We start from the raw sequence: 20,252 nt of genomic DNA on the forward strand, positions 1-20,252 counted from the left end.
CTGGAGAAGTACTATTTCTCCATCACTTTCTCTTCCTCTGATCACCAGCACATTGATATATCAAGATATTTATTTGTCCGGGTTTTGGTCAGCTTTACACTAAGTTATTTGCTTCTTTTGTAGAAAACAAAACAAATGTAAAATAACTTCTAATATTCTAGATATCCATGTTGCCAAATTAACTAATAATCTGATTTGTAGGTTTCCTCTTTAAAACTTAAAGTGGGTGCTCAATAATAAGCCTAATATTTATTCACTTATTCTTGTGTTCTTTCAACAGGTTTTAAATTAATGTTTACAGTTTTCCAGACACTGTTTTTACCCTGGTCACTTTTGACAATTTTGTCCTAAGGTTATGAGTTTATTTGTTTTCTACTTAATTAGAATTGCATTCAACTTGATTTTTCTGAAAACTATTATTTGAGGGATTCTTTGAGCAATGGATTTTGAATAGTGCTGGGGATCCCATTGGTCAGAAATATAGGAAGTAATACAGTTTTCAACTGACATTGTACAAGTCATCTAGCTGTGAAATGAAGATGAATAAATCCAAGGGGCACTGAAAGATAGTGGTAGAATTTCTTCAAGAGAAATTCTCAAGAGACAGCATGGTAAATCAGAGGAACTGAGGAAATGAACTTCAGAAACAAAACATAAAACAATATAAGACCTAGGAAGTTTTGGACCAAGGTCTTTATTCCCTGGTCTGCTTCAGATGTTCTACAGTGCTTTGAGCATTCAAAAGATAATGTGAGAAATAGTTAGCATTTAAGGCAAGAATTTGAGTTATTTTGATTTCCTGCATGTTTCAAAGTCTAAAAAATTTCTGAGAAATTTGAAATTAAGTGGATTCATGTAATTTTTAATTAGCTTTCACAATATCTATAATACTTGCAAAATATCAAAAGATTAATCCTAATAAATGTGGAAACTTAAAATACTCTTACATGCCATGGTTCAGATATTCTTTGGGAATCTTCCCAGTTGCTAAGGAGGAACCATACATGTAGTAACAAAAACCAACAAATTGTTACTTGGTAGCAGAAATGAGAGATGGAAGCCGGAAAAAGCAATTAATTCCTTTAATAAACTAAACAGGTAGGTTTGAAAATTTTATAGCAAAGTAGATAAAAGAACATAGGCCTTATAAATTATTTTTTAATTAGAAAGAAAAATAAATTCTGCATATGCATAATCTTCCTATTATTCTATAATAACAGCAACAGTATTAGTCAACTGTTTATAATCACAATTTTAGGGCATGGTTATATAACATATTATGAATTATATATGTTGAGGGAGATATGGCTTCATTTTGTAATATATTCCAGTTAATATTGTAGTAAAACATGCAAATTAGATCCACTAAATCCTTTATAGCTTACCAAATTCTTTCACAAAATCTGTTCTCATTATGTTTTATGACAATTCCATATTGTTGGTACAGCAGATATTATTGTTTCTACTTTACTGTTCTACATGAAACTCAGAGATTGTGGGCTTCTCTGGTGGTTCAGATGGTAAAGAATCTGTCTGCAGTGCAGAAGACCTGGGTTTGATCCCTGGGTCAGGAAGATCCCCTGGAGAAGGAAATGGCAACCTCCTCCAGTATTTTTGCCTGGAGAAGTTCATGGACAGAGGAGACTGGAGGGTTGCAGCCCGTGGGGGTCACAAAGAGACAGATACGACTGAGCAACTAACATTTTCACTTTCACACACAGGGGACCTTCCTGACCCAGACATCTCCCAGGTCTCCTGTATCTCAGGGAAACTTTTCACACTGAGTCATCAAGGAAGCATATTTTAGAAAGCTTCATATCAACGCAAATAGACTCTCTTACTCTCTCTCTCCCCCTCCCTCCACCAGTTTCATCATATTCCATTTTATAGACTAAAATGTCACTTATTTAAATGGTTTACAGATGACAGACTTGTAGGCTATGGATGTAAATTTCCCTACTTTTTTTTTTTTTTTTGTGGGGGGGCGGGGTGTTGTTTATTTTCTGTTTTCTAACAAGACTGCAAATAACATTTCTCATTTTCAATGCATTGTTTCTGTTTATCTCCAGGAAAAATTTCCAGATTCTCAGAATGGTATTGCTGCATCAAAGGATAGATGAATTGATAAAGTGCTAAATGATGGCAATCTGACCTCCATAGAGATTATATAAAATTATACTGCCCAAGGAATATATACTGGCTTCTAGTATCAAAATTTAGACATATTTTACAATACAGTAAATGAAAATTAATATCTCAGTCAAGTTTTAATTGAACTTCCTGTTGTTCAACTTTTTAGCAGTTCCAATGTTTTAGAAGCTTTTAAAAACTTATTTCTAGAAATTTTGTGTTCAGTCTTTGCCAGTTTTATAGTCTTTTGTACTTTATAAATCTATATGAAGAAAGGTTCTACATTAAAATTCATAGATTTTTTCCATTTTTTTCAATTATTTTTGACTCATTATTTTTAAATTAATATGTTTTGTTATCAAGTCTGAATCTTTCCTTTTTCATAGTTAACTCTTTGTATCATAAAGTTAGTAAAAAATTATTCTACATTGTCTCTAGTAACTCTATAGCTTTCTTATATTTAAATCCTTCATTCATTGAAACATATTATCTTATTTGGACTGAAGTATATCAAATGATTTTTCTAACTTGTTCTTCACTTGTTCAAAATTCATTTATTAAATGAACATCCTTTTTCTCAATGATTCGAGATACTATACGTAAGGCATATAAAAGAGTCACATAAGGCTTTTAATACTGGCATTCTTCTGATTTTTTTTAAGCAGCAACACTGTATGCATTTCTATTTATTATGTTTTGCTAATTGCTCTGCAGAATTCAAAACTTTTTATTTAAAACAAATTTTACACAGTACTTTTCAAATATATTTCCTTCCACAGATATTTATCCATAGCATTTTATCTTTGATGAACCTCTTGATGAAGGTGAAAGAGGAGAGTGAAAAAGCTGGCTTAAAGCTCAACTTTCAAAAAACTAAGATCGTGGCATCTAGTTCCATCACTTCATGGCATATAGATGGGGAAACAATGGAAAGAGTGACAGACTTTATTTCCTTGGGCTCCAAAATCACTGAGGGCAGTGACTGCAGCCATGAAATTAAAAGACGCTTTCTCCTTGGATGAAAAGCTGTGACATACCTAGGCAGCATATTAAAAAGCAGAAATGTTACTTTGCTGACCTTTGTCTGTATAGTCAAAGCTATGGTTTCTCCAGTAGTTACGTATAGATGTGAGAGCTGGACCATAAAGAAGGCTGAGCACTGAAGAATTGATGCTTTTGAACCATGGTGTTGGAGGAGACTCTTGAGAGTCCCTTAGACTCCTAAAAGATCAAACCTTTTACAGTCCATGGAATTCTTCAGGCCAGAATACTGGTGTGGGAAGCCTCTCTCTTCTCCAGGGGATCTTCCCAACCCAGGGTTCAAACCCAGGTCTCCCACATTGTAGGCAGATTCTTTACCAGCTGAGCTACCAGGAAAGCCCTAAGAGATCAAACCAGTCAATCCTAAAGGAAATCAACCCAGAATATCATTTGAAGGACTGATGCTGAAGCTGAAGCTCCAATACTTTGGCCACTTGATGCGAAGAGCTGACCCATTGGAATAGACCCTGATGCTGGGAAAGATTAAAGGCAAGAGAAGGGAACGACAGAAAGTGAGATGGTTGGATGGCATCACTGATTCAATTGACATGTGTTTGAGCAACCTCCAACAAAAAGTGAAGGACAAGGAACCCTGGCATGCTGCAGTTCATGGGGTCTCAAAGAATGAGACATGAAGGAGTGACTGAACAACAAATATTCTATCTTTTCTGGCTAATCTAAAAGCAGTATTATCCTCTATAATATCTTCTAAACAACTGTTACTGAAATATATGGGACCTAGTATGTCTATATATTAATTATGTACTACGTTATTTCTACAAATTAGCATGTACTTAGAAAATTTCTAGTTCATTTTAATTTTTCTGAGTATAAAAGCAGAGTGAGGAGAGTAGTAATATTTTATTCACATTTTACAGTTTATATGTCTCCAATTCCTTTATCTTCTCTAATTGCACTGACTACAATTATCAGTACAATGTTAAGGAATAACCACATCAGTGAATATTTCTTAACTTCCTTAAAATTCTATAGAGTTAATGAACATATTTTGTAAACTAAATAGGACTAATTTCCATTTTATTTTTATTTTATTTATCATTAAGCATTAATCCCATGTATACCAATGGCTGATTCATGTTGAGGTTTGACAGAAAACAGCAAATTCTGTAAAGCAAATATCCTTCAATAAAAAATAAATTAATTTTTAAAAATGAACAGAAATATTTTATCTATTGCTTACTTCTTATAGAAAAAAATCATATGAACTTTTGGTAGATACATTAATATGATAAATTATATTATTTATTATCATATTATTTTACTATTATACTGTTTTACTTACTAAAATTAACATTCTGGCCTTAATATTCATAAAGTAGACTGGTCTTTCTTTTCTTTGTCATTTATATCAGTGTCATACAATATTTCTTAAAATAAAAATTAGCAAGTTTTCATTTACCCTCCAATATTCTGAAATTATTTAAGTATCACTGGAATTTTTTTTTACAGAATTTTGCTTTGAAATTCTTCTCTAAATCGTATGAACCACATATACTTGGGAGAGAGTTATTAACTATTCCTTGAGAATCATTCTATTTAAGATACTATCCTCTTCTAAAATTAGTTTTCATAAATTAAATTTTCTAAAAATTTTTATCCAAGTTTCCATGTATATTTGCATAGAAGACAAAAAGTTTCTTAACAGTCTTTTCACTTTGTTTATGTAGTTCTTTATTTTGCACATAGGGTCTTTTCTCATTTTCTCCAGATTAGCTAGTGATTAGCTACTATATTATTTTTGCCAAAGGACCTGATGTTTTTCATATTTGTGAGTTCTACTTTTTTTGATCTAATACATTGTTGCCTGATTAACTATTATTTTTTCTTTCCTATGCTTCTATTTTATGTTATCGTCCATTTCTGGACCACATGTTTAATTAAATTTCATTTTTCTCTTGTATGCATGTATATTAATTTCCCTTCGAGAGTTGTTTTAGCTCTGTATCTTATGCTTTCTTATATATAATATTTCATTATATTATATTTTAAGCTAATTAAAGTTTCATTTTAGGTTTTATCTTTAATTAGATAATTAAAAAGAAAGTGGTTATTTTTTTTTGGTCTGTCTGCTAACATATCCAGATGATAGAACTTTTTTTTATGATTTCAGTTTCAACTTCTAGTTTTTTACTTCATTATGTAGATAGGTTACACAATATTTCTATTATCCAAATTCTATTTCTAATTCATTGTTTCTTTGAGTAATTTTACAAGATAAGGAAAGTTGCTGATTGATCTACTATATTGATATCAAACAGAAAAAAATGTATAATTTATTTTACTTTTTTTTTAACAGCTGAGGTGTCTGTAGCTTTCTAATTTCATTTAGATTTAATGAAGAATTTTTATCTTTCTACCATATCAGTTGATACAGTAGGAGAAAGAGAAGTACAGTTTTGGCAGATGAAAAAGGCAGAATGGATGGGATGACCTGTGATGATTACTACTAGGTGATCTTTAAAGAGCTTAATGTGATAACTGATTTTAGCTCTAAGAAGGATTACAACAAATTAGACACATATTCAGAAAACTAAGATCATGGCATCTGGTCCCATCACTTCATGGGAAATAAATGGGGAAACAGTGGAAACAGTGTCAGACTTTATTTTTTAGGGCTCCAAAATGACTGCTTTCACTTTTCGACTTTTCACTTTTTCGACTTCATTTTCACTTTTCACTTTCACACATTGGAGAAGGAAATGGCAACCCGCTCCAGTGTTCTTGCCTGGAGAATCCCAGGGACAGGGGAGCCTGGTGGGCTTCCGTCTATGGGGTCACACAGAGTCAGACACGACTGAAGTGACTTAGCAGTAGCAGCAAAGTTATGAGCAACCTAGATAGCATATTAAAAAGCAAACAAAGGTCCGTCTAGTCAAAGCTATGGTTTTTCCCGTGGTCATGTATGGATGTGAGAGTTGGACTGTGAAGAACGCTGATCGCTTAAGAATTGATGCTTTTGAACTGTAGTGCTGGAGAAGACTCTTGAGAGTCCCTTCTACTGCAAGGAGATCCAACCAGTCCATTCTAAAGGAGATCAATCCTGGGTGTTTATTGGAAGGACTGATGCTGAAGCTCCAATACTTTGGCCACCTCATGGGAACAGTTGACTCACTGGAAAAGACCCTGATGCTGGGAGGGATTGGGAGCAGGAGGAAAAGGGGACAACAGAGAATGAGATGGCTGGATGGCATCACCGAATCGATGGACATGAGTCTGAGTGAGTTCTGGGAGTTGGTGATGGACAGGGAGGCCTGGCATGCTGTGATTCATGGGATCGCAAAGAGTTGGACACGACTGAGCTACTGAACTGAACTGAATTGAACTGATAAAAGTGAAAGAGGAGAGTTAAAAAGCTGGTTTAAAACTCAACATTCAAAAAAGTAAGTTCATGGAATCTAGTCCCATCATTTCATGGCAAATAGGTAGGGAAACAGTGGAAACAGTAGCAGCCTTTGTGTGTGTGTGTGTGTGTGTGTGCTCCAAAATCACTGCAGATGGTGATTGCAGCCATGAAATTAAAAGATGCTTACTCCTTGAAGGAAAAGCTATGACCAACCTAGACAGCATATTAAAAAGCAGAGACATTACTTTGCCAACAAAGTCTGTCTAGTCAATGTTATGTTTTTTCCAGTAGTCCTGGGTTGAGAGAGTTGGGTTATAAAAAAGCTGATCACCGAAGAATTGATGTTTTTGAACTGCGGTGCTGGAGAAGACTCTTGAGCGTCCCTTGGACTGCAAGGAGATCCAACCAGTCCATTCTAAAGGAGATCAGTCCTGGGTGTTCATTGGAAGGACTGATGTTGAAGCTGAAACTCCAATACTTTGTCCACCTCATGTGACGAGTTGACTCACTGGAAAAGACTCTGATGCTGGGAGGGATTGGGGGCAGGAGGAAAAGGGGACAACAGAGAATGAGATGGCTGGATGGAATCACCGACTCAATGGACATGAGTGTGAGTGAACTCCGGGAGCTGGTGATGGACAGGAAGGCCTAGTGTGCTGTGATTCATGGGGTCGCAAAGAGTCGGATACGACTGAGTGTCTGAACTGAACTGAACTGAAGACATATTTCTTGGAACAGTGCTTGAGAGGTCTTTGGTATGTCTATGGTTTTAATTTTACTGACTAATAATATTTGGTCCTGAATCATATACCAGGGAATTAAATTAAGTCTGGTCTTGCCCAAGGTACAGTATTCTAGACAGCTGAGTCCTCTGTCTGACAGCTGTAAAATGTAGAGTTGGGAAAGCAATACAGGCAAAAAAACCTCTTAAAGGAGTGCCTAGTCACAGCCTAAGAAACCTTTTTGACCAAAGTAGCTAAGAATGGGGTTGTCCCACCATTGGGGCCAGCACAGCTTTGGAGGAGGTGTTGGAGAGGACATGACCACTTGTTGAACTGGGAGCTGGATGAGGCATGAAAGTCTCCCCACCCGTTTCCTGGTGGAGAAGACTCTTGTGAGTCCCTTGGACTGCAAGGAAATCCAACCAGTCCATTCTAAAGGAGACCAGTCCTGGGTGTTCATTGGAAGGACTGATGCTGAGGCTGAAACTCCAATGCTTTGACCACCTCATGCGAAGAGTTCATTCATTTGAAAAGACCCTTATGGTGGGAGGGATTGGGGGCAGGAGGAGAAGGGGACGACAGAGGATGAGATGGTTGGATAGCATTACCGACTCGATGCACATGAGTTTGGTGAGTTGTTGATGGACAGGGAGACCTGGTGTGCTACGTTTCATGGGGTCGCAAAGAGTTGGATATGAGTGAGCAACTGAACTGAACTGAGCCAAGAATGAAAGCTCATGTGTTCTGGTTTCGAAGAATATCAACATTTTCCTGTTAATGACATTAGTTCCTTACAAATTCTTAATATAAACATCATACAAGGTTTCCCTGTTTTTGTTTTTAAACAGCAACTCTGATTTTTATTATGAACATATTCAGCTAGGTGCCTCTATGTTATTTGTTCAAGGAAAGGGCTTTATTAACAATAAACTGAATTGAATATAACTTTTACACGTTAACCAGAATTAATACACCACTTTCCTCTTTAGTGTTTGCCTTTCTAATGTCCAGGTAATTTTTGCCATATTCTCAGACTGTGTAGCTTTTCAAAAGATGTAGACAGGATGGATCCAAGGCTTAATTCTTTGTTTCTTTGGAAAGATCCCTTGTCAAGTATAAGAGGGTCTTGGCTACAATGCAGTCTGTATTGTATCTGCCTGATTTAATTAGGGTTAACATCCTCCTTATATGATTATAATCCTCAGGTACATCACATTTCTATAGATATGACCTTGGTTAAGTCTTTCAATTAATCATTTTTCCTTCCCTGTGTTCCCCTTTTGCTAGAAAAGATTTGAACATGTCATAACAGAGCAATATTTCCCATTACATCTGAAGCATAAGGAAAGGAAAGCAAATACTGACTGTAGAACTAAGAACAATGCTATGCCAAGCACTAAGTCACTTCTCTGCAGTTTGTAAGTGGCACAATAGTAAGTTATGTTCTTTGGCATTTGCAACTAAAGGACAGAACAGATGGTAAAGGCTTATTTAAAATTAAAATAGAGAAAATATTTATTTAAAAGAATTACACTACCAAGACTCAATTTATTATGTGTAGAGTGCAGGCATGTGTTCAATGAAGTTTGGTCTGAACCAGAGTGGGACAATATACTTCAAACTGATAAGCCCTCATTTAAGTGAATTTCCATTAAGATATCCACATCGACAGGAAAAGATTCTCCACTGCATTCACTATGTATCACCCTAAAATGTTAAGCACAGCATTTTAAATTCATTTATCGTCTTTAGTTTTTAAGAAGCAATCCATATGAGGGCATGACAACCAAATGTTAATTATTGGATTTATGTTTGAAAGAACAGACAATCTGATTTCATTTGAAGTCTGAGGAATCATATTGATCTTGATATTTTCGGTGGGAGGGGAAAAAAAAAACTTAGACAATAAGTCAAGTGATTTGGGTAACAGATTAAGTTCTTAAGCCATTAGGTACTGTATGGCTGTTCCTTAATTTTCTATGACAGATGCATTCCTCTGACATTCCTACCCTGAAAACTGAGTTAAACTGATGAACCACACATGTGCTGTTGAAAAGCACTACAATTGATAGAAATATAGAAACCAAAATTCACAAGTGTTTCTACTGTTGCATATCTCTAGACCTGGGATCACAAACTCAATATCTATAGGAGTAAACAAGGGTATAAGACCAAATATAAATATTACATATTAAATAAATACCTTGTTTTTACAGGTAATTATAAGAATAATGTTTCTTTCCACAAAGAAGTACCAATTATTTCTTGCTATTTTGAAATACAAGCTCTCCTAGATTTATTTTTTTCATTTGCACATCTTTGTTAGAGATAAAAAAACAGGGAAATATTTATTTACTCTTTAAAAAAAACAACAACAGCAAATGATGATGATCTATAGATGACTTTCAGATTTTCTGTCAAGATAATAAATTGATCGGTATTCTGCTGAACTGGAAAGTATGCATCCTGTCTGAATTATGCAACTGAAATTCAACTCCTGCTAAATTCTGATCCAATGTTTCCAAATCTTCTGGTCATTTTCCTAAGAAACAAAGGAGAATAGATCTTTATTGGGAAGGTCTTGATTTTTTAAATGTTGGCCTGATTTAATATGTATATATATATGTATATATAATAAAACATTTTAGACTAAACTAGATTGGGCACTAGGCAAAGTGGTCCCAGAATAATGATATGCATTTAAGTATACTGATGAAATCATATCATGTAAAAATGCAAGCAAGAGTTTGATTCCATGGTAGCAAAAAAACAGAAAATTCAAAACTGACTATAGTTTGGTAAGATTATACACATCCAAACTATAAATATGTGTTGTTTTACACAACTCTAGATGTTACCTACATTCTCTATACCTGCAATGGATAAACCAAATATAAATAATTAGTATGCCAAGTCTTTCTTATTTTTGTATATGCTCTTGATCAACTTGTCTGTCTTTGGAGTTTTTCTAGTGCAGTGTGATATGACTAGGAAGAATAGTACATCAAAATATTCCCTGTAGACCATTTGCATGAAATTGAAATTATTCTAGGTATTTTTTACTTCAGTTTTGAGAGTTTTTCTTAAATATGTTTTCAGGTATTAAAGAACTAGGAGTTTACTCACTACTGAATAATAATTAGAAAAGTAAAACGTTTTACTAATATGGTGACTTGGAAGTATTAAGTCTCTGTACTATATGAAAAATGGAGATACTATTAGTATTAAGCTTACAGGGTTTTAAGGATTAAGTGACATATAGGTAAACCCCTTAAATCACTATTTGACATAGAAAGTGAAAATGAAGTTGTTCAGGCGTGTACAACTCTTTGCAACCCCATGGACTGTAGCCCACCAGGCTCCTCCCTCCATGGGATTCTCCAAGCAAGAGTACTGGAGTGGGTTGCCATTTCCTTCTCCAGGGGATCTTCTAGACCCAGGGATCGAACCCGGGTTTCCTGCATTCCAGGCAGACGCTTTAATCTCTGAGCCACCAGGGAAGCTCTAACATTTGACACAGAAAGTATTAAATAAATGTCAATTATCAAAATAAATTTAGAATGTTATTAATAAGTCTGTTCTGGATGTTAAGATATAAATGAGAAGAGTTTCCAGTTCGCAGGACACAATTGTTTCCTCAATCTCACATTAAAAAACAAAAAAATGCCTTGACTCTATAATACCCCATACTCAACAACAAAAATGATAAACATTTTCAAAGAGAAATGAATGAATTATATTTAAGTAGTGATCTAATATCAAAATCAATCTTACAGGTGTAAAAATAAAAGCAAAGGCAATTAAATACTCATCATTATAACAAGAAACCACAAAGTCATGTAAATATCCAAGTCATAAACGTAAACCAAAGGGTCATGAATTGTCCCTTGAAACTGAGACAGATGATAAAATTCTACCTGACTAAATAATCTAAATAGCTAGCATCATAATGGCATGAATTACTTCTAAAAAGAGTTATCTGTATGGTCAATGTAGTAGACAACGAAAAAATAATTAATAATATGGAAGTTAAAGTTACTAATCAAACAAAGGTAGAGAATTGATGAAATTATATAATTTGTCAAAGTTCAGTTCAGTTCAGTTCAGTCGCTCAGAAATATCGGACTATTTGCAACCCCATGAACCACAGCACGCCAGGCCTCCCTGTCCATCACCAACTCCCGGAGTTCACTCAAACTCATGTCCATCGAGCTGGTGATGCCATCCAGCCTTTTCATTCTCTGTCGTCCCCGTCTCCTCCCACCCCCAATCCCTCCCAGCATCAGAGTCTTTTCCAATGAGTCAACTCGTCGCATGAGGTGGCCAAAGTATTGAAATTTCAGTTTTAGCATCAGTCCTTCCAATGAACACCCAGGATTGATCTCCGTTAGGATGGACTGGTTGGATCTCCTTGTGGTACAAGGGACTCTCAAGAGTCTTCTCCAACACCACAGTTCAAAAGCATCAATTCTTCAGTGATCAGCTTTCTTCACAGTCCAACTCTCACATCCATACATGACCACGGGAAAAACCATAGCCTTGACTAGATGGACCTTTGATGGCAAAGTAATGTCTCTGCTTTTTAATATGCTATCTAGGTTGTTCATAACTTTCCTTCCAAGGAGTAAGCGTCTTTTAATTTCCTGGCTGCAATCAGCATCTGCAGTGATTTTGGAGCCCAAAAAAATAAAGTCGGACACTGCTTCCACTGTTTCCCCATCTATTTCCCATGAAGTGATGGGACCAGATGCCATGATCTTTGTTTTATGAATGTTGAGCTTCAAGCCAACCTTTTCACTCTCCTCTTTCACTTTCATCAAGAGGCTTTTTAGTTCCTCTTCACTTTCTGCCATAAGGATGGTGTCATCTGCATATCTGAGGTTATTGATATTTCTCCGTGCAATCTTGATTCCAGTTTGTGCTTCTTCCAGTCCAGCGTTCCTCATGATGTACTCTGCATAGAATTTAAATAAGCAGGGTGACAATATACAACCCTGATGCACTCCTTTTCCTATTTGGAACCAGTCTGTTGTTCCATTGTCAGTTCTAACTGTTCCTTCCTGACCTGCATACAGGTTTCTCAAGAGGCAGGTCAGGTGGTCTGGTATTCCCATCTCTTTCAGAATATTCCACAGTTTATTGTGATCTACACAGTCAAAGGCTTTGGCATAATCAATGAAGCAGAAATAGATGTTTTTCTGGAACTCTCTTGCTTTCTCCATGATCCAGCGGATGTTGGCAATTTGATCTCTGGTTCTTCTGCCTTGTCTAAAACCTGATTGAACATCTGGAAGTTCAGGATTCACATATTGCTGAAGCCTGGCTTGAAGAATTTTGAGCATGACTTTACTAGCATGTGAGATGAGTGCAATTGTGCGGTAGTTTGAGCATTCTTTGGTATTGTCTTTCTTGTCAAAGTTACAAAGCTACAAAAATGTAAGATTAGGAATTCAAATGTAAAACTCTCACATACAAGGTACCCTCTTCTTTTATGGCTGTCTTTATATTTAAGAAGTAAGAGATTTTTCATTTATTAATCAGTAAGAAGAAATTCTTTGAACAAATAAATGTGTAGGTGGAGAATAAGAATTTTCACACAAACACAGTATACTAATTTACCACCTGGTAAGGGATATTAAATGGTAACCCACTCCAGTATTCTTGCCTGGAGAATCCCATGGACGGGAAGCCTGGTAGGCTACAGTCCACGGGGTCGCAAAGAGTCGGACACGACTGAGCGACTGAACGGAACGGAAGGGATATTAGCCACTTGTTCATAGGATATTATCCAGTTGCTGGGCTTATTTGTAACACTTAAAAAATGAGATATAGAATTGGGAATAAAATAAATTGTTTTCTATCTCAAGCATGCTGCACTCTTAGGATTCATTGGGAGATATTTCAGTTTTAAATAGCCACATACATTTCAAAACTCCATCACTCATTACATTTTAACAATAAAAAATGAAACTGCTTTCACTAGCCTGATTCAGTTCAGTCCAGTTAAGTTCAGTCGCTCAGTCGTGTCCGACTCTTTCAACCCCATGAATCACAGCATGCCAGGCCTCCCCGTCCATCACCAGCTCCCAGTATATTCAGGCTAATAATGACAGCTACACAAGAAATGTACAAGTCTGCTTCATTCACTTATCCACACTGAGAGAATAAAGATATATGCAAATAAAAATACAGGCCTATTAAATGGACTAATGATTTTCTTCAGGTGACTGAAACGAAAGTTTTGCGAATTCTGCAAATTACATCATGAGAATTATTTGGGTTAACTTCAATGTTATATTTTCTGTACTGTCATGGATGGGCATTTTAAAACCTTTTGGGCGCAGATGCAAGAGACGCCCGGCTCCGGCGGCGCAGACGAGAGAGATGCCCGGCTCCGGCGCAACTGACCACGTGCAGAACCGTGGCTGAGATGAGCTACCCCGCGCCCAGGGTTAGGGCGGTGGCCGAGAGGAGCTGTACCACGTTCAGGAGGCGGTGGCTGCTTGGGCACCGGAGGGCCGAGAGGAGCTGATCCACATTCAAAGCAGGAGGGGCGGCCTTGAGGAGATACCCCTCGTCCAAGGTAAGGTACAGCGGTTGCACCTTGCTGGAGCAGCTGGGAAGAGATACTCCACGACCAAGTGGAATATAAGAATCCAGTGTTCTGGGGAGGAAGGAACAAGATGGTGGAGGGATAAGATGGCAATACCACTTTCTCCCCCACAAATTCATCAAAAGAACATTTGAACGCGGAGTAAAGTCCACAAAACAACTTCTGAATACTGGCAGAGGACATCAGGCTCCCAGAAGAGCAGCCCATTGTCTTCCAAAGGAGAGAGAAGAAATCCAGCTCCACCCACCAGAACACCGACACATGCTTCCCTAACCAGGGAACCCAGACAAGTCACCCGTCCAACCCCACACACAGCGAAGAAACTACATAATAAAGAGAACTCCACAAACTGCAAGAAGAGGGAAAGGCCACCCCAAGAAAAGCAATATAAGCAAGATGAAGAGGCAGAGAAATACCCAGCAAGTAAAGGAACAAGATAATTGCCCACCAACACAAACAAAAGAAGAAGATATAGGGAATTTACCTGATAAAGAATTTCAAATTTTGATGGTGAAAATGATTCAAAATCTTGAAAGCAAAATGGAGTTACAGATAAATAACCTGGAGAAAAGGATTGAGAAGATGGAAGAAAGATTTAATAAGGACTTAGAAGAAATAAAAAAGAGTCAATATACAATGAATAATGCAATAGATGAGATCAGAAACACTCTGGAGGGAACAAACAGTAGAATAACAGAGGCAGAAGACAGGGTAAGCGAACTAGAAGATAGAATTGTAGAAATAAATGAAACAGAGAGGAAAAAAGAAAAACGAATTAAAAGAAATGAGGACAATATTAGAGCCCTCTGGGACAATGTTAAACGCTCCAACATTTGAATCATAGGAGTCCCAGAAGAAGAAGACAAAAAGAAAGACCAGAGAGAATACTTGAGGAGATAATAGTTGAAATCTTCCCTAAAATGAGGAAAGAAATAATCACCCAAGTCCAAGAAACCCAGAGAGTCCCCAACAGGATAAACCCAAGGCGAAATACTCCAAGACACATTTAATCAAATTAACAAAGATCAAACACAAAGAACAAATATTAAAAGCAGCAAGGGAAAAGCAGCAAATAACACATAAGGGGATTCCCATAAGGATAACAGCTGATCTTTCAACAGAAACTCTTCAGGCCAGAAGGGAGTGGTAAGACATACTTAAAGTGATGAAAGAAAATACCCTACAGCCCAGATTACTATACCCAGCAAGGATCTCATTCAAATATGAAGGAGAAATCAAAAGCTTTACAGACAAGCAAAAGCTGAGGGAATTCAGCATCACCAAACCAGCTCTCCAACAAATGCTAAAGGATCTTCTATAGACAGGATACACAGAAAGAGTGTATAAACTTGAACCCAAAGCAATAAAGAAAATGGCTACAGGATCGTACTTATCAATAATTACCTTAAACGTAAATGGGTTGAAATTTTCAAAAAGGCTAGTAAACAATTCTCATAGCCATCAATAGTTCAGTGTTGAGTTCATGAATAGTTTTTAAAGTTTGGGACAAACTGTAGTATTTGCTATTTGAAGTACTATTTGTAATTGGCATATTACGATGTAACATTGGTCTTCATTTCCATCTTAAAACGCCTAAAAACGCCTAACAGGTTTTTAGATTTGTGAATTTTAGTTGAAATGCATTTTACGATGTTACTAAACCTGCAGAAATATTGAAATATTTCAGAGAACTTATTCACTGTACATTTAATTTATTTTATTTATAAAAGTTATGAACTGTAGAAAGTTTTACTTGCTGGGTCAAATGCTTGTTGCTTCAAATGCTTGTTGCATTTGAAGTGCTAGTTACAAGAAAATCAAATACCTTCAATGTATAAATGCTATGAAGTTTTTAAAGGACTCTGGAGTATAAGTAAGTTTGTTTAAAGAAATTTAGTCTGTTCAACTTGAAAAAAAAAAAAAAAGATTTAATAAGGATCAAAGTCCTAAGGCACTTCCTAATCCGGTCCTCTCATTCCTGGAAAATCAAAAGCCTCTTTTGTTTCTCTAGAAAGTTTTGTTGACATTTTTTTTAATTTGTTTGTTTGTTTTGATCCAGCTAGTTTATGTCATACAGTGTTTGCATAGTTCTTGTGTGTTTATATGGGTATTTTAGATTTTTATTTATACGCTTATGAGTTTGTCACTATTGTGAATGGAGTACTTTCCCCCACATCTTATTTTTTGAGTATATAAAAAAACATATGAACATAGGAAATTTGGAAACTAGGAAGAGTATAAAGAAGAGAAGAAAAAATCATATCCCACTGTCAGAGTAATAACTTCACATTTTGAAATTACAATGTGAATTTAGCGTAATTTACTTAATTTTTTCTCCAAGAATTTTTGGTACTAAAAATAAAACTTCTGTGAATAAAAAAATAAAATAAAATAGAAAAAAAAATAAATAAATAAAAACCTTTTGGATTCAATATAAATTCATTTTAAAGTATTTTCTTCTTCAAAATGGCCCTGGTAATTCATTTTCAAACTACTTGAATAACTCATTATACTATGTGACTAGAGTCTTTCTAGGGCTTCCTTGGTAGCTCAGCTGATAAAGAATCCACCTGCAATGCACGAGACCTGGGTTCAATCCCTGGGTTGCTAAGATCCCCTGGAGGAGGACATGTCCACTCACTCCAGTATTCTTGCCTGAAGAATCCCCATGGACAGAGGAAGCTGTGGGCTAGAGTCCATGGGGTTTCAAAGAGTTGGACACACCTGACTAAGCACAGCAGAGTCCTTCTAACTCAGTCTTCTGTCCACTGAATCTTATTGTGGTGATGGTACAAAAACCATATCCTAACAACTCAATTCCAACTTGTGCTTCTTCCAACCCAGCGTTCCTCATGATGTACTCTGCATATAAGCTAAATAAGCAGGGTAACAATTATACAACCTTGATGTACTCCTTTCCTATTTGTAACCAGTTTGTTGTTCCATATCCAATTCTAACTGTTGCTTCCTACCTGCATACAGGTTTCTTAAGAGGCAGGTCAGGTGGTCTGGTATTCCCATCTCTTTCAAAATTTTCCACAGTTTATTGTGATCCACACAGTCAAAGGCTTTGGCTTAGTCAATGAAGCAGAAATAGATGCTCTTCTGGAACTCTCTTGCTTTCTCCATGATCCAGCGGATGTTGGCAATTTGATCTCTGGTGCCTCTTCCTTGTCTAAAACCTGCTTGAACATCTGGAAGTTCACAGTTCACATACTGCTGAAGCCTGGCGTGGAGAATTTTGAGCATGACTTTACTAGCGTGTGAGATGAGTGCAATTGTGCGGTAGTTTGAGCATTCTTTGGCATTGCCTTTCTTTGGGATTGGAATGAAGACTGACCTTTTCCAGTCCTGTAGCCACTGCTGAGTTTTCCAAATTTGCTGGCATTTTGAATGCAGCACTTTCACAGCATCATCTTTCAGGATTTGAAATAGCTCAACTGGAATTCCATCACCTCCACTAGCTTTGTTCCTAGTGATGCTCTCTAAGGCCCACTTGACTTCACATTCAGAAATGTCTGGCTCCAGGTGAGTGATCACACCATTGTGACTATCTTCGTCATGAAGATCTTTTTTGTACAGGTCTTCTGTGTATTCTTGCCACCTCTTCTTAATATCTTCTGCTTCTGTTAGGTCCACACTATTTCTGTCCTTTTATCGAGCCCAACTTTTCATGAAACGTTCCCTTGATATCTCTAATTTTCTAGAAGAGATCTCTTGTTTTACCTATTCTGTTGTTTTCCCTATTCTGTTGTTTTCCTCTATTTCTTTGCATTGATCGCTGAGAAATGCTTTCTTATCTCTCCTTGCTATTCTTTGGAACTCTGCATTCAGATGCTTATATCTTTCCTTTTCTTCTTTGCTTTTCGCCTGTCTTCTTTACACAGCTATTTGTAAGCCTCCTCAGACAACCATTTTGCTTTTTTGCATTTCTTTTCCATGGGGATGGTCTTGGTCCCTGTTTCCTGTACAATGTCATGAATCTCCATCCATCGTTCATCAGGCACTCTATCAGATCTAGTCCTTTAAATCTTTTTCTTACTTTCACTGTATAATCATAAGGGATTTGATTTAGGTCATATCTGAGTGGTCTTGTGGGTTTCCCTACTTTCTTCAATTTAAGTCTGAATTTGGCAATAAGGAGTTCATGATTTGAGCCACAGTCAGCTCCTGGTCTTGTTTTTGCTAACTGTATAAGGTTTCTCCATTTTGTCTGCAAAGAATATAATCAATCTGATTTCGGTGTTGACCATCTGGTGATGTCCATGTGTAGAGTCTTTTCCTGTGTTGTTGGAAGAGTGTGTTTGTTGTGACCAGTGCATTCTCTTGGCAAAACTCTATTAGCCTTTGCCCTGCTTCATTCCGTGCTCCAAGGCCAAATTTGCCTGATATTCCAGGTGTTTATTGACTTCCTATTTTTGCATTCCAGTCCCCTATAATGAAAAGGACATCTTTTTTGGATGTTAGTTCTAAAAGGTCTTGTAGGTCTTCATAGAACCATCAACTTCAGACCCGAGAGATGCGGGCTCTGGGGAAACAGACCATGCACAGAAGCATGGCCAAGAGGAGCTACCACACGTCCAAGGTAAGGTACAGCAGCTGTGCTTTGCTGGAGCAGCTGGAAGAGATATTCCATGACCAAGGTAAGAGAAATCCAAATAAGACGGTAGGTATTGTGAGGGGGCATCAGAGGGCAGACACACTGAAATCATAATCACAGAAAACTAGTTGATCTGATCACATGGACCACAGCCCTGTCCAACTCAATGAAACTAATCCATGCCATGTGGGGCCACCCAAGATGAATGGGTCATGGTGGAGAGGTCTGACAGAATGTGGTCCACTTGAGAAGGGAATGGCAAACCACTTCAGTATACTTGCCTTGAGAACACCATGAACAGTATGAAAAGAAAAATGATAGTATACTGAATGAGGAATTCCCCAGGTCTGTAGGAATTCCAATATGCTACTTGAGATAAGTGGAGAAATAACTCCAGAAAGAATGAAGGGATGGAGCCAAAGCAAAAACATTACCCAGTTGTGGATGTGACTGGTGATAGAAGCAAGGTCCGATGCTATAAAGAGCAATATTGCATAGGGAACTGGAATGTTAGGTCTATGAATCAAGGTAAATTGGAAGTGGTCAAACAGGAGATGACAACAGTAAACGTAGACATTCTAGGAATCAGTGTACTAAAATGGACTGGAATGGGTGAATTTAACTCAGATGACCATTATATCTACTACTGTGGGCAGGAATCCCTTAGAAGAAATGGAGTGGCCATCATGGTCAACAAGAGTCCGAAATGCAGTACTTGGATGCAATCTTAAAGACAGAATGATTCTGTTCGTTTCCAAAGCAAACCATTCAATATTACAGTAATCCAAGCCTATGCTCCAACCAGTAATGCTGAAGAAGCTGAAGTTGAACGGTTCTATGAAGTACATCCTAGTAATTACCAAAAAATAACTTTTAAGTATAATCATTTATTTGATGAAAGTGTTCCCATCAGACCTACTATGTAACTAATATTTCAACCTAGAAGTAAACATTATAGAAAAGGATACGTGCATTCATATTTTCAGTTACGTGATAAAATAACTTTATGAAAAATATCTTACCTCATTGGAAAAGACTGTGATGCTGGGAAGGATTGGGGGTGGGAGGAGAAGGGGACGACTGAGAATGAGATGGCTGGATGCCATCACCGACTCGATGGACATGAGTTTGAGTGAACTCCGGGAGTTGGTGATGGACAGGGAGGCCTGGCGTGCTGTGATTCATGGGGTCGCAAAGAGTTGGACACGACTGAGCAACTCAACTGAACTGAACTGAAGTAATGTTAAACTAAAAAATAACTCAACAAACATTGTGTTATATTCAATATAACTATGAAAGATATGTGGTCCTCACCTATAACATCCTTCAACTTCAAAGAAAAAAATTAAATTAAATGCAATAAATGCTAAACTATGTCCCCTCTTGTGTGAGGCAGAAAAGCTTAAAGATATCATTGTAACCGAAAGTGGGATCTGATGGCTGAGATTTCAAAAGTCAATAAAGAGGCCAGATTGGTGGAAAGAAAAGTTTGCTTGATTTTGTACACCAGCAATTGGGAGTAGAAGGGTGATGCCTATCTAAAAGCCAATTCCCTACCAACTGACAAACACTGGGCAAGAGCTTCTATAGGCTGAGGGAGGGAATTGCAGGTAGGAACAATGAATAAGTTCTGACAGTCATCTTGAAATTGTTAATCAGTAGTCTGTTGGTTTTCAGCTGCTCAGTTGTGTCCAACTCTTTGTGACCCCATGGACTGTAGCATGCCATTCTTCCCTGACCTTCAACATCTCTTGGAGCTTGTTCAAACTCATGTCCACTAAG

The sequence above is a fragment of the Moschus berezovskii genome, chromosome 7, assembly GCF_049115385.1.
Source record: "Moschus berezovskii isolate FMDL1 chromosome 7, NW_MosBer_1.0, whole genome shotgun sequence".
NCBI lineage: Eukaryota > Metazoa > Chordata > Mammalia > Artiodactyla > Moschidae > Moschus > Moschus berezovskii.